This window comes from Siniperca chuatsi, linkage group LG18 (assembly GCF_020085105.1).
Source record: "Siniperca chuatsi isolate FFG_IHB_CAS linkage group LG18, ASM2008510v1, whole genome shotgun sequence".
NCBI lineage: Eukaryota > Metazoa > Chordata > Actinopteri > Centrarchiformes > Sinipercidae > Siniperca > Siniperca chuatsi.
The window spans coordinates 14,976,531-14,992,833 of NC_058059.1; the positions used below are offsets into that span (position 1 = coordinate 14,976,531).

General features: G+C 39.8%; 1 protein-coding gene across 9 annotated transcripts in view; it reads right to left on the reverse strand.

The window, feature by feature from the left end:
• The window catches only part of LOC122865494 (spermatid perinuclear RNA binding protein), an 82,332-nt gene extending 67,859 nt beyond the window's left edge, over positions 1 to 14,473 (reverse strand). For 6 of the 9 annotated variants that reach the window (XM_044173989.1, XM_044173988.1, XM_044173994.1 and 3 more), the window contains exons 1-2: positions 14,364 to 14,445; positions 12,786 to 13,079 (exon numbers count right to left, since the gene is read on the reverse strand). The gene's annotated coding sequence lies outside the window, so the exon portion shown is untranslated. Of the gene's footprint in view, positions 1 to 12,138; positions 12,161 to 12,785; positions 13,080 to 14,363 lie in introns of those variants that run through there. The other 3 variants (XM_044173996.1, XM_044173990.1, XM_044173993.1) reach the window with 3 other exon arrangements.
• Positions 14,474 to 16,303: the final 1,830 nt, after the last annotated feature.

Sequence of the window (16,303 nt, forward strand, 5' to 3'; positions counted from 1 at the left end):
TACCATACGGGTGAGCCCTGCTCCGCAAAGAGGAGGACCCCGCCCCCCTCTGCTACAGCCAAAGATGCCCCTGTGCCTCTTCCCCTCCCTCTTTAATGACCACATTGTGCTAGACTGTAACTGAGCTGATCTCTTTTTCATGCACCTTTAATTTCATCTAGTTTTATTTTGAAGTGTTCTCTTATCCTCATGTGTCTTGTTGTTTTACTTCCTGTATTTGTTTGCTTTTCCCTCCAGTTTTGATTGTTTGCCCCACCCTAATTAGTTGCACCTGTGTCTCGTTGTCTCCCGTACCTAGTGTATTTAGTATAGGTTTTTCCTTTGTTTGTCAGTTTGTCATTTGTACGCGGTACCTTTGTGTCTAGCTTTCTAGCCCTGTGTGCCTGTTGTTGTTTGTCAAGCGTCCCAGCCTTGGTTTCCTGTATGTTCAGCTTGGACTTATCTTCGGTTTCTTTTTGACCTTGCATGGATTTTTGGATTTTGAATCTTGCCTGCTCCTTGTCGGATTTGTTTGCCTGTCTTGGACTGCCTTCCCGATTTGGACCTCTGCCTGCCGGACTATCCGTGTAAGCCTTTCCTCTGTAATAAATTACTGAACTGCATCTGCTCTGCCTCTAAGTCTGTGTTTGGGTCCTATTCCCTCGTGTTCCCTGTTTCCTTGCGTGACACCCATACAACATACATCCCAAAAAGCAATGACAAACAAAAAACAAACATTATCACTAAAGCTGTGAGTTTTTCAAACTTACTAACAAAAGCCAGGACACTCATAAATAAGTCATGGTCTAAGGTTTGGAATCTAAATCCAGCTGTGCAGTGGCTGGCACAACATACCACTTTGAAGTAGCCCTGAGTAGGATGGAAATGCGCGGAAGAAGGTCTGAGCCATTTGGAAAATAAGCCTGACACTACAGCAGAGAGAAACAGATCAAGAACGACACACTACAAACAACCTACCTGTAATCAAAAAATCATATTTACCAAGAGTCCAACACTGTGTATTAACATGCCAGGACAGCCAACCAGTTCATGTACAGGCCAACAGTTATAATGCTTAAGTAATAAAGAGGTAGAAATGTGTTTGTGATGTCAATCAACTGGTACAAAAGCAATTCAAACAAAGACAATCATTACTCACTTATGAATAAAATAGAGAACTTCAGCACCATGGAGAGCAAACATCCCAAACTAAATATAGTATACAGCAAAGTTTTCTAGAGTACATCAGATCAGATCAAAGTTTGTCAAAAAGCAAATAACAACTGAGCTACATAACACACATCATTGTATATGGACTCACCAGCAGCTTGTACAGTTGCAGAGGGCAACTCTCAGCAACCATTAAATGCACATTTTGATCAAATAGTCCATGTTATAAGTTACAAAAAACATTACAACTCAAATATTACATGCAACAGTATATTATTGCATCACGCTTAACAAAAAATACTCTCTTTCCACAGGATGCAAGTACTCAGAGGAAACCACATGGGGAAGATCATTTTCTCTGCTTTGGAACAAGTTTCCTGAGGTTCAGATGACTGACTTTATAACATCTTGTCAGTACAGTATATTATTTTGACTTAAGGGAGCAACAGCAGCACCTTTTTCCACGAACAGCAGCGGCAATAGATAATAAAGCAATGCAAGACATATTTCTCTTTGATTAAAGGGCATGAGTCACTATCATGGTCTTTGTATTGTTATTTTTCCCACTTGCTGCTCATTTAAACTGCAGCACCAAATCATATCAGTCCTGTTTAACAGCTATACACTGGCTGCTTTTTTAGATTTAAAATTTACTGATAACTAAAAGGCCCCCAGCGACATATCAGACATCTTTTTATCAGTAATGAGCTGAGGCACAGTTCAGTCCTCTTAGCAGAGCCCAACTGCTTGTTACACAGACTGAGCTGGTAACAGAGGTGACTGAGCCTTTGCTGTCAGAGCTCTCAGGCTTTGCAACTTCCTGCAAGAGAAGCTCATGCTACCAAAACCATGAAAACGATATCAGTGCAATGTGACTGGGTCTGTTGAGATTGGGAACACAAGGAAGTGCTGCAGGGACGCTGGCAGACACTGTTCAGCCTTCTTGAGGTGTTGTGTGTCTAACTCAATGAGTCACTTGTGAAGGAAGGTTCCCACTTGATAACCACAATGTCATGCCCACACTCACTCAGCCTGAAAGCTAGAATAAATACTGCAAGTGGTTAGTGTCACTGTCAGTCTGATGGTGCTGTAGAGCCTGTTTGTTTGTTTGCTAGTACTCGTCTGCAATATCATTCTATTTCAGTTTAACTCTGAATTGGACCCCTTTATGAGTGCTCACCAATCCAAGCTGCAAATGAGTTACATCTGTCCGTCAAGTCCGTTTCCAATCACAGGTGCACCCTGCATGTTCGAGCCAGCATGTGTGGTTTCAACTGTTTTTCTGTGGTTTGGGCCGGCAAGAGAGACTGTTTGGAGAAAGCTGTGTGGGAGCTGTTGGACTATAGCTCTAATGAGCTGGGGATAAAAAGCCAGTGAGTTGGACCAACATTTCTTTATTCCAATATAAGGTACATCCCACAGTAGCCTGGGTATAGTTCACACACAACAAAGTTGTTGTAGAGTGCAGTAAATGCATTTATAGGGTTCTTAAAACACTTCACATTTACAAATGTCTTTTTCTCAATATTGTGTTTAATACTGTAATAATATGTGTTTAATACTGTATTCATGTGGCTCTTACTCTCCCCACCTACACATAAAACCCACAGCTGAGTGCAAAATATTTGAGACAGATCCACTGGGGCATTGTTGAAAATTCTTACACGGAAATGTGGCAAACCACTAACTTACATTAGGCTAAAAGGAGTGAACTAAAAATATAAACAACAATCCAACACTGAAAAAAGATCTGAAACACATTTAACATCACAAGCTGATGACAAATAGCCATGTAAAGTTCTGAAGGTGAATTATATTTTAAACCTAACTCTTGAATTTAGGTACATTTCCAAATAAAAGGTTTGTAAGTGTAAAATTCCTTCATGTAATTTCTCAGTATTTCAGTTTCATCCAGGCTACTTCACTTACATTGTTACAAATGTAACACAAGCCATATGCCGATTCTCCTCATGTCTGTCTAGCACTGAGTAGACTCACAAACATATGAAATAAAAAATTATATGATACATGAACTGGAAAAGGATACATGAACATCCAACAGAGGATATTCACTCTTTGATTCTGTTTTTAATGCTCTGCCTGCTTGTGTTTAATACCACAACACACAATGAGCTGAATGCTATAAGCCACCAATGATGAAAAACTATTTTTTGACACTTTTGTAGAGATGAAACAAACAGGCAGTGAGATGGCTTATTAATTCAAGCAAAAACATATAGATGCACACAAACAAAGACACAAACATTTTTGCACATATACACATCTCTTGCTCTCCTGTCCTTCCTTTTCCTTTCACAGCTACACACACACACACACACACACACACACACACACACACACACACACAAACAAACAAACACACACACACACACACGCTCACAGGCAGCTGGCTGAGTGGTGGCTGTGCGTACGCAAGTCTGGCTGACACTGATGTGTGTGCTGGAGTGAGACGATGATGTGGCTCCAAAAGATCTCAGGAGAAACATGGTGAAGCTTCTCTGGAAGTGCTATGTGTCTACTCACAGGAATGTATGTGTATGTGTGTGTGTGTGTGTAAGAGTGTGCTGCTCTGTTGTATCCTCTACTTTTTATCCCCATCCTCTCAGCAAGCACAACAAACACGGGTGGATACACTTCAGTAGCTTTGAGGCATCTTTGATTCTACACTCTGTGTCACAGATAAACACATACAAATCTAACTAGCACATCATTTTATCTGTGTACTGTCATTGATACTGTACATTCTATATATTGTTTTTTACCATATTAAAGGAAAAAATCTGTAGCTATCTGCATGTTGTTTCATCTCGTTGATGTGCAGGGCAAATGTTATTGACTGAGTTGATTAAATAATGAAATTAGACATTGGCAGAAAAGCAGAGCATTTCCAACCAGATTAAAAGCTACAGCTAATAATCTATTAGTTTGGTTTATCAATTATTTAGTCAAGTACCTTACTGTAAGTTATCAGAGCCCAGAGGGATGTCTTCAAATAGCTTTTTTTGTCTGAGCCAAAAAAAATCAAAAGGGTATTCAATTTACAATCATCACATTTGAGAAGCTGTAACCTGTGTATTTTTGGTGTTTTCACTTTATAAAGCACTTACTATATTATACATACTATTAATCGACTATCAAAATTGTCATTTACTAACTTTATATCAATTGTCTAATCAACAACAAATCATTTCAGCACTAAAAACAATTATACATTTTAGCTTTAAGCCTTGGAAAAGAAGTCATGTATAGGTAACTGTGTCCATATGTGTCACAACTCATAGTCTGTCTCAGTATTCAACAAAGGTATTGCAATATGCAATATGATTTTGTCAATAACATGCACCTCTGTTTGTGATCCTCTTCCTCCGCTAGCTTGTGTTTCAGTGTGCGCTGGTGTCCTTGTGTAGAGGAGAGACACCAGAATCCCATAAATCCTAATTTATTAGATACATTTCCTAATCAGATAAAGACCCCCTCCACACACACACACACACACACACACACACACACACACACACACACACACACACACACACACACATACAGAGACCCACACAGCATCTCACTGATAATCTCCATCACCAATTACGGGTGATATGCCACAGCTTAACATGAAAGCAGCAATAAATCTGCTAACACCAGTCAGCTGGTCATTGTAGTAGAGAGAAAATATTGCTTGCAGGTGCACATACTGCAAAAGTATCATTAAGATATTTTCTGTCATTGCTTTTAAGTGAAGTATAATTTTTCCTCATTTCTTCAGAGATGCAATTCAGATGTTTTTTCATGCTTATTTCCATCTAGTATTCTCAAACTGTGGTGAAAGATTCAAAATTGGTCCCAAGACTTTTTCTTCAGAGTTCCTATCAAAGCAGCACAAATGTATGCTTCCCATTGGTCTCATGGAGACAGACTTGCCTACAGTTCTTCATGAAAAGGTTTTAAAACTCCTGTGCAAAAGAATAACCTTGAACGATCCGACTGGTATTTTTATTCAAGTAAGGCTTAGTGAGTGACCAGGCATGCTGTATTTCAGCACTTTTCTACTTCACACTCAGACAATGTATGAGCTGTGTGTCAGTCAAAAGAAAAAATTCTGACTGTATTTTTTAACGTTTTGATAATCCTCAACTCTGCCTCTCTCCTTTGTTACTGGCTTGCCATCCTCCTTTCTGTTATTTTTTTGTGATGTGAAGGAGAGAAAGGCAAAGCAAACATTGCTAGGGTGGCTACCTCATATCTACATTGTGGAAACAAGTGCTTCTTTGGACTGAACTCGATCCATGCAATGTTTAGTGCTGTTAGACTGCTGATTAAGGCAGATTGAGCTGGATCATGTGTTTCAAGGCACTAACAACTAGCCCAAACAGACACTACAAACGTACAACAAGCGCTGGCAGTATTCTGCATGTTTGTTAGCAATGAGGGTAGCCAACAACCCCTCATCTGCTCTAATGTATTAATAAAAAACATGAATGGAGACTTAACAGTGACAGATGAAGCTCATAAACACAGCACATCACACTGTGATGAACAAACAGCCTTTCACCAAGCATACATACGTTATCACATAATAACAATATATACCTACTATTAAATTGTTAAAAAATGTCCCAGTACAACCAGTCTTCAACAGCTTGTTGGAGCAAATGGAGGTGACTGCCTTGCTCTATGGCACCTTGGCAATAGTTAAACCATACTAGGATTCAAACTGGCAACCATCCAGTCACAGTCCAAACACGGTCTGCTTGGTTTGAATAAATAGCCCGATCTTCCAGGAAGTCTGAATGAGGGCAAGCTATGGTTTCCCTGATCTAAGCTCTTTTCGACGCAGTAAGCAGAGCTGGGACATTAGAAGAAGGGGATACGGGAGGGTTGTATGTGTGTGTGTGTGTGTGTGTGTGTGTGTGTGTGTGTGTGAGAGTGAGAGAGAGCTCAGAGTTCGGCTGGGGTCTGTGTAAATGGGTTTTCAACATGTGTACGCTATATGTGTTATATGTTGCTGGGTGTGTGTGTGTGTGTGTGCGACTGTGTACAGAGCAGACAGGTGACACTCAATGAGCCACAGTAGTTGAGTGGTAAAGCAGATGGGCCTCCCATATAAAACTGTCAAACTGAAGACGTTCGCTTCACCCAATCGATTCACTCCTTCACTAGCCTAGTTGCTAAAGCCAGAGAAATGCAATATTCTGATTATTATTATCTGCACCGAGTCCATGTATACACAAATTATTAATTAGACCTTCATAGTGCTCATCAATCAAAGTGAAAACAATAAAACACCAATAACATTCCTCCATTTTCGTACAACATATTCAACCGGACATTTCCTTAACTATCTAAATTCGGATTGTTGGGTTAGGCGACTTATGAAACATGTAAATGCCTTAATCATGCTGTTACATCTAGGTATTTACAGTAATCAGGTTATGGGTAAGTGTGTAACTGTAACTGGATGTAACTAATTCCCTCCTTTCATATCCTCCACTCACTTAATTTCATCGAGGGCTCCCATTTGACAGTTTCTTCTATATAAGACAGTTTAGTACAAAGCGGCGATTGACAGCAAAAATAAGACAGGGTAACAGCAAAGATCACAAACTGCATGTGAATCAAGAAGAATATGAATTTTTGGTTCGCTCCTGAGAACAGGAGCTGTCAGGATGACCCGCCCCTTCTTAATCACATCTATACCTCAACCTCTTTCCTTCTGTGTGTCAACACTCACTCCATCTACACTCTCCAGTCTTGTTGTATTCACTGTCTACCCTTATACTTGTATTAAAATGGCACACAATTAGTATACAAATAACTGTTGTGGTACTGCTAACTGCACTAACTAACAAACCCACCAATGCAATAAAAAAGAAACATTCTTAACTCTCCTCGCCCACATGTCCGTCACTACAACCTCCTTCCTGGTAAATCCATCATCACATCAGCAAGTGAACTGGAATATGCAGCGACAGAGCTTGAAAGCTCTGAAAGCTTCCCTCGATAAATATGGCCTTCCCCCAATGACATTATAATGCAGTGATACTCAAAGTCGAACGACATGTGGCATTTGTCAAGATTCTACAAGAAAAATGTTGGTCATACACACTTCAATCAATCAAATGAACGTGTTTACACTTATTCCTCAAATTTTATGTAATCTGACCAGTTGGTTTGTCACGTGTATATGATCATGAAGGATTTTGTGTGACATTCATCAGATCATTTATAGTTTTTGAATTTGCACTGATAAGCTAAAATTAAGATGAATGTTTTTCCTGGTTGAGATATTTTTCAAATTATTATCACAATAATCACAAAATGATGTCATATATCTACTGAAGGAGTGAATGGATTTTCCTTCAGACTCGGTACAATCTTTGAGCTTTATCTCACTTTGTAGAATAGGGATTCTGCATAAACCCACATTGAGTGGTTTACAATGCCATCTGGAGTATTTTCCCTTGTGATAAAATATGTCAATATTTGATTTTCAATTATTTGTGCAAAGCAAAGATGATAAACACAATCAGCTGCATGTCATTTGTTCTTCACTGGCCTCGCTAATTAAAGAAATATTGAACTCAATCTCTGAGGAAAAACAATGTATGATAGATTGAACAATTTTGTATGAACTCTGCGTCTACATTAATTTCACAATTGACCTTTTATATTAAGCTAAATGAGTGCTGAGGTTTTTGGTGTGTGTGTGTGTGCAACAGCTGCAATAATTCAAGTTATCAAATTTCTTTCAGACGCTACCAAGACACTGACTACTTAATCCAAATAACAGATTTCATTACCAATTAGTTCTCCATAGGAATGCATAATAGCACTCTTGTCCAAGTGATAAAAATTAACCTGACCAAGCACAAAAAAGGAAATTAAACTTTTGTACTTGCAGATTATGAGTACTGCAAAGTACAAAGAGTCTCAAAGATCTTTAACAAGATACCAATATAACAAGCTACAGTAAGAGATTACAATTTCAGATTACAAAGGGTTTACTTTTCATTGAGAAAAAAAACATTTTGAAATTTCATACTCCTAACGGGCAATGAATTCGTCATATACAGTACATTAAGCGACATTGTATTGTTACATTGTATTGTATATCTGAATAAAATGAGAATGCAAACGAGACTTCCTCAGGAGGAACTCACTATTATTTCTGTAAGTTCCCTAATGCATCTTATTGTGCCTTTGTTTCATTGTAAAGCAGCCACACAGAGCCAAAGTTCAAGTTAACAGTGACTTGAGAAACCAAACCCTGAACAGTTCATTTCAGGTTCAGTGTTTGTGCGGAGTGGTGCAAGCTGTGGTGCAGGAAACCTTACATGGCCATCTCTCACACTCTCTCCCTTGGTCTGTCTCACTGTCTCTCTTTGTTTCTCTCTCTCATGGTCTGTCTCTCCCTCTCTCTCATCTCTTGTCTCTGTGACTCTGAGCTATTCCTGGATCCCACACTGAGGTGAAAGGAAACAGGAACGGCTGCACTGGCTGTTGGTAGCAGCATTTTTTTTTCTCTGCAAAGAACCACTCTTCCTTTTGTAACACACTCATACACACACACACAGTCAATATTCCTGTGTTGATGGCTTGTTCCTTAGCTAGTTGGGAAGATGTTTCCTCAAACACGTTGGTGTGACGAAAGCCATTCCTGTTCCTGCAGATGGAATGTAGGGGGAGTGTGTATTTGCATGTGTGCTTGACAACAGAGTTACGGTCAGCTGGATGGATCTGAGTCAGCAGGGTGCAGATGGGTCCTTTATTATTGTCATGTAGAGGGATATTCAAAACAGTAGCACGCTCTCTGCTACTGTATCTGCCCGTTGTACAGTCTCTTCTGCACCACAGCACCACAGGGACTCTCCCTAACTCCCTGAAGTGCTTACTGGAACCTTGGCAGCCAGCTGCCATATCGGCCAATTAGAAAAGCTTTTACTAAAGCTCCAACCAATTGGATTAGTGCTACATTTCCTTGCCAGATGAGACTCTAAATGTGCTGCTGTGTGCTAGAATCTGAGAACTGGTGGGCAGACTCCTGTTTCGCTGACAGGCACTGGGCACCAGAATACACACATGCTGCAGAGGTAGTGGCAGGAGAAAGACACATCTCATGACACTATGAGTGTCCTCTGCTACTGAGTGTGTGTTAGTGAGATTCTAAACTGTTTATGCCAAGAACCTAACATAAAGCTAACCAGAACCACGGCAGCCGAGGGATCATGATGCTGCTCCCAGGCATACATAAAACAGACACAACACGGATGGGTTTGCAGAAAAAAGTTCGAAGCAGGTTATGCATACAGAGATGACAGCAGACAGAGAAGGGAAGAGAACAAACTTAAGAGTAAAAAAGACAGAGACTAGACATTTTAGGAGTTTTTCCTTATCAGAACCGACAATCTAAGAATAGAGGGTGTTATCTGCTGTACAGATTGTAAAGCCCTTTGAGGCAAATGTGTGATTTGTGTTTTGGGCTGTATAATAAACTGACTGGACTTGACTTGAAAACTAACTAAATTGTGTTTGTTTACCTGACTGAGTGGGGAATACATAAGAACATATTTAAGTGACAAAATTGTGATTTTCTGGTTTGTGGCTGTTATTCAATTGTCACTCCACTGTATTTGTGTGTGTGTTTGTCTTTGCCATGCATGCCCAGTGCACCTATGTGTTGCCAGTTCTCTATGTGTCCTTAATCTGGGCCCAAGTAAGTTCCATTAGTGGAAATTAAATCAACTTCCAAATCCACTGAAGCAATCCAAATCCATTGGTAATGCTTCAATCACCTGTTTGATACTAGGAAAATCAAACACCAAAAACTAAATATAGAAAGGTCAAAAGCCCTATTTTATATAGAAAATGTTCTATAATTCTGATTGATTATGCCTTTTTATGGTGTTTTGACTTAGGAATGTTTGATTTAACATTTAAAGGTGGGGTATGCGATTCTAATCCAATACACATATATTTGTCAAATTCAGCGAGTATCTCCTCATGGTCCGCTAGCTGTCCGTTCTGTGTGCTCGCTGAAAAAAAAAATCTGGTATTTGTACACAGCCCTGGCTCTGTAAATGCTAAACAAACAAAGTGGCTTAGACCGGGCCACACAACACCATTCCAGCTATGATTTGTGTGTCAGGTAACGTTAAATGACTTGCCCGTGGACATTCAGCTTACTTTCTAGTTTGCCAAGCTGTGCTGTTGTTGTGATGTTTTCTATAGTAGCAAGAGAGTTATGAGTATTGCTGTCTGGGGTTGGTTTGCTGGCTCTGGGAAACTGTCTTGTCCTCTCTGGCTGTTAACGTAGCTGCAGCAACTGTAGGGACAGTTTGCTAACCCACAACCTAGCTAACATTAGTTGCATTACTTGCTGTGTTGTTGGTATTTGTCATGGTATTGGATTCCTGCAGAATCGCATACCCCACCTTTAAGATCAAAGGAAATAAGTCTTGAATGTATCATGTCATCCTTTTCATTTTTAGATGTGTGTAATTCAATATTTACCTTCTCAAAATGTCAAATAAAGTAAAAATAATCTATGGCTGCCTTATCTGTAAGTGTAAGAGAACAAAGAAATGCAAAAATATGCCAAGCAAAATGATAAAAGAAATCAGAAAATAAAAGAAACCAAGAAATGAATACGGGGGAAAAAATGAAGAAAAAAACTGCATAAAAAAAAAAAGAAAAAGAGCGTAGCACAAGGAACAACAATATTTGCCAAAAGAAATGAGGACAAAAACAAAAAAATGAGAAAGAGAAAACAATGCTCGAAGACAGACATACTGAAAGAGACAAAGACAGATTGTGCATTGTGATCGTTTAATACCAGCTCGCTCTCCCTCCTTCTCATCCTCTTATCTCGTCGATACTGATAGAGAGTTCACTGCCAAGTCAATGCTTACAAGAAAGAGTCTGTGAAAGTGCTCATGGGGCCTGAAGCATACACACTCAAACACACAGGTATACACACACTCATGCACACTCTCAACCAACCCTATCCCTGGTACTCTGCTCACTTTTCAAGGCTGCCGCTGGATATTTGTCCATTACGCTCCATTGCAGAAAAGAGACATAAATACTCACACAAGTAAAGAAGCAAGAATGCAAAAGCACTGACAATCTAAAAAAGCAAGGATGTAATAACTCCATCTCTCCCTCTCCCCTTCGTATTAACAAAGTCCACTGTACACAGCACAAGAGGAGCATTATATGGCTGTAACAAGCAACAACTAAAGAAGTCTGTGTTTCCACTCTATAAATCAACTCTATAATATGCAAGTGAAGCTGGGGCTGGGCATTAAAACAAAGACACCCCACATTTCTATCTAACCAGGGCAGGTGTGACTGAGTGTGTTAGCAGGGACACCTCCTGCACATGAAACAGGGTGGAGCAGGGTGGGGCAAACAAAAATAACCTAAAGGCAACAGGCCATTAGTCAAGCCTGGAGACCACCAGGCACAAAGAACTGATAAACTCCTGAAACCAGCACAGACCAAATGGAACCACTAGACCACAGTAGAGACCAAATACAGCTCAATTAGTCAGTCGATCAATACAGAAACAAACTGTCCACACATAAAAATGACAAGAGAAATGCTGCCAAATCTATAATATTGCTGTTTCCACACCAAGAGGAACTGTTTGGAAAGTTTTGCATGATACTGTGCAGGCAGGTCTAAAGACCTTTGTACACTGACAAGCTGGTATGCCTGTTGTGATCTTTCTAGTTGTTATAAGACAGAGAAAAAAGGTTTTAGTTTACCGATTAGCCTACCGCACAGGCTTAGGTATGCCAACAAGCTGGTTCAGCAAGAAGTGAGGGCAGTTCAGCATTTCTTTCTTTCACTGTCATTCACTGGATCCCACGCGCATGCACGCACACAGAAACAAACACATTCTCCCACATACACACATGCGCGCGCACACGCACACAACAGAGAAGGTATATAGTGTGAGTAAATTACCTCGATGATGAAACGCGGTGCTTCAATAACTTACTCTTGGTTCTCTAAAACGGTGCCTCGTGAGGGATAAAAAGGGAAAAATATACTGACAAAAACAGATAGCTAATACTAAATAAAAAACTGTCACACCTCAACTAGCAGGACCTTATAACCGAACAAGAGTTGGAGAAAATATTTAGGCTATAAAGACCTAAATGAGTTTATATACCATCGTTATCTCGCAGCACAGTGCGGAAGTAAGCTATCAGACACCTGCTATATAAGATGAGCTATAACGTCAAACCGCCACCTCTGCTCTCCCCATCGCAGGATAATTCCGTTTAACTCCAAAACATCTGACTGAAAACACTGTAGACTCACAACATGAGGAAAGTTTACGTTTCATCACGTGTAAAGTTCCTCTTTTTGGGTTCTTGTCACGGAAAAAAAGCGAAAGCAAGGACGGAAAACAATTAAAAAGAAAGACAGGAGATAAAGTAGTTGAACTTACAAACCTCCATCGACCAAGAGCAAGTGAGAGATAAACAAAAATTAACCAAAACTCCTGCAAGTAGCTTTTTCTCTCTTGAGATGGCAGCGCTGAACTAAAGCCTTCATAAAATACAAGGGGGGAAACATAGCTAGAAAGAAAATATCAACCAACTTACGGCGTTAGTAATAAGCTGTTGAGAGTCCGTCACTGCCACCAAAACACAGAAATCCAAAGAGGCAAATATCCGAGCTCAATCTGACAAATGAGAGAGTCGATCTGAGCTGTCACCGTCAAGCCGCAACGAGGAGAACTAGTGCCTTGACAACCGGGGCAGCGAGCGCGAGCCCGGAGCCGCCTGCTGGTTTCTCTTCTCTCGCACGAGACAAGAAACAGGGAGAAATCCCTACAGATGAATGAAGGTGGCAGTGCGCAGGCGCAGACAGGGTCGGTTCATTCCGGTGGAGTAGGGCTGTAAAAAGGCAGAAACATAGCAGGGCAAACGCGCTGCATTTACTTATTTATACTTCTGAGACGAACAGAAAAGTGACAGTGGGATAAACAACCGCAGATATGTGGACAACACTAACAGGGCTGTAGAAAAAATACGCAATTATAGACTAAAGAGCAGTTATTTGCATAGTGCATCTAATTAATTTAGGACTACATCTATTGATTATTTTAATCATCAATTAACCTGTCATTATTTTTTTCAGATGAATCGATCAATCATTAAATCGAGGCTATACCCTAATGCGTCAGAAAACAGTGAAACATGTCAGTAATAAGTTCCCAGAGTCCATGGTGCTTCAAATTGCTTATGTTGTCCATATATCAAATATATTTAATTTACAGTGATACAAATCAGAGAAAATCAGCAAATTCTTACATTTGAAAAACTGCAATCAGAGTAGCCTATGTCTGTCCTTTTTACTTGATACATGAGTTAATGACTTAAATGCTTCATTAATGAAAATGTATTGGTTACCAAAATAATTTTCTGTTGGTCGACTAATCGATTTTTCGACTAATCCTGTCAGCTCTTAATTTGACTCATGTGCTAAAACGATACAAAGAGACACAAAGCCTTTTGATTGTAGTTTAAACTGGACAAAGTAAAAAAAACATGCAGTAAGCTACATTTACGTAAAAATGGGGAGAAATCACAATTAGAAAGAGCCTAGAAGTAGCCTATATCTTGACCATGACTCCCTCTCCATCCAAGTGAAGCAGGCAGTCTTATAAATAATTCAACAATAAAAGCTTGCCTCTGTCTGCCTGGTTGCATGCACCGCCAAAAGGAGCCTCACACCCCCTCTGCACGGCGTCAATCTATGCGGGCGTTACCAATTAAAAAAAAATTGCGAAGCAAAATAAAGTTCAATCAACATTCTTGTTTCGCAAATGGCTGTGGCCGGTCAGCCAGATCAGTCAGGGATTACAAGGCTTCTGTCAACTATCAATAGCCTTGTGTGCCCGCGGGAGACAAGGGGAGAGAAAGGGAGAGAGAAGGTGGGAGGGAGGAGCAGGGTGGCTGAGTTTCAATGCGCAGACGGTGCAGAGCAACCAGCCGATGATGCTGTTTGTCCTGTCCGGATCGGAGGAGAGCAGAGCCGCAAGCGACGACAAAATTGAATCCAAAACATCCTGTCCCAGAGCCCCGCATCTGAACAGTAAAGCCTACTATCCCAACAGAGCTGCTGAGAGGGGATGAAGGCAGAAAAAGTGTAAAGCCAGGGGAAAAAAAGCAATTTACCTGCACCTCCCGTTCAGCCCGCCGTTATTACTTCCCACTCAATGTGGCTTTCAGCGCTGCCGCTCACTCCGAGCTGCTCCTCGCTGAACGGAAATTTAGACAACGGGATTTGTTCACGTGGTCACGCTCAGTGCTCCTAATTGGCGGAGCGGCTCGAGCAGCTGCTCGCTCGCACCTGTACGGTGAACGGTACAACGCTGCAGGGAGAGAGAAAGACAGAAGAAAACAGACTGGTGCAGGATATATTCATGCATAATATGGATCGCTTCCCCTTTTACTCTCTCGCGGTGTGTATCAGAGAGAGCAAACTATAATAAGTCCACTAATAATATAATTTATGACAATTGGGAGGCGTTAGACATTTTTGACAACCGAAAAGGAAACGGAGTTCAGATATATAACAATCTAATAAAATTCCTATGGATTTATGATAGATAGTGATCTGGTAAATTACAAAAAGTAGGCCTATACTATGAACACAATCAGATCAGAGCATTGTTAAACAATTAGGCTGAAGGACTACTGTCAGATTATTTGTTGTTTTGTTATGTGCAAAAATCTTATCAGCATATCTATGACTGCACTAAGATAATAGGCAATACACACAGTAGACTTACAGTAAGTAAAATTAGACTGCTGCTTGTGGAGCTTCCTTTTAGTTTTTTGGAATCAATATTACTGCCATCCAAAAGGTGGTTAAATTCCTGTAGTTAAAAGATGAGTAAACTGAGTGAGTGTTCATACTCTTGATTGCATCCCTATGCAAAGTCTGAAAGCTTAAGGCAAAAAGTACTAAATTATTGTTCTAGTAAAATTGAACTGTTTTGAACTAAACTCTGTTAAAAGGCATGGCACGCTTAACCTATGTTTTTAATCATAGTTTAATGTCTGAGTAACATACCATTTGCCTCTTGTAAAAAGAGATCTTAATCTCAATGAGACTTCCTGAATAAATAAAGCTTAACCAGCAAACTAACAAATGTAGAAAATTAGAGATAAAGATTTGAAAATCATTCAAATTTGAAACCTTCAGTTTGGGCTTGAGTGCTACGTCTACTGTAGCTACATCATGATAATAACAATGACAGATCCGTAGATCAAACCAGTCTTTACTGTGACATTAACAACATAAGTAACATCTGTCACACATCTGTCATTAGCATGACAGAAGAATTGCCATGGCCATCTTTTGAATGACACACCAACTAACATATTCACATTTACAAATCCATAAGCATAACCTTATAACACAGACACATATACACAAGCAAGCAGAATATAACACCAATTACACTACACTGACACAGCCACAGACAATCAACACATTTTTATTTTCTTGTATTTATGTAAAAATCTCATTACTTACTGAAACATTGCATGAAAAATATCAGCTCTCCCATGTGAAAACTGCATTTTGTTGCCTTGTACTTGTACATGTGTAATGACAATAAAGTTGAAGCTAATCTAATCTAATCAAATGTACAAGTTGTGAATGTTGGGTGTTCATTCCCTAAAGACCAAAGGCAGCTCTATAAGATGTTCACCACCTGTTCTGAATGGATTATAATATCTCTCTGATCTGAATAGCTTTCCATGTACAGTAATTATGGCCCAATCAAGTCAGTTTTAAAAAACTGCGCTGACTAGGTTCAAATAGCAGAAATAAATGTTATTAATTAATGAAAAGCACATTGTAATAAGAGTATTGTATACGTATATTCAAATAATATTTGCAGCAGTCATATGCCAATAATGTACTGGATTTACAGTAATTTATGTCTCTCTACTTAGAGCGTAGCCCCACACACACAAATATACAAACACACACATGTTGCAACATATTTGAAAAGAGGTTTTAATAGCCTAATTGCGGTAGAGGCTTGTAAGCAAGGCAGAGGCAAACCTCAGAATATAGCCTATAACCCATTCCCACTTTAGCA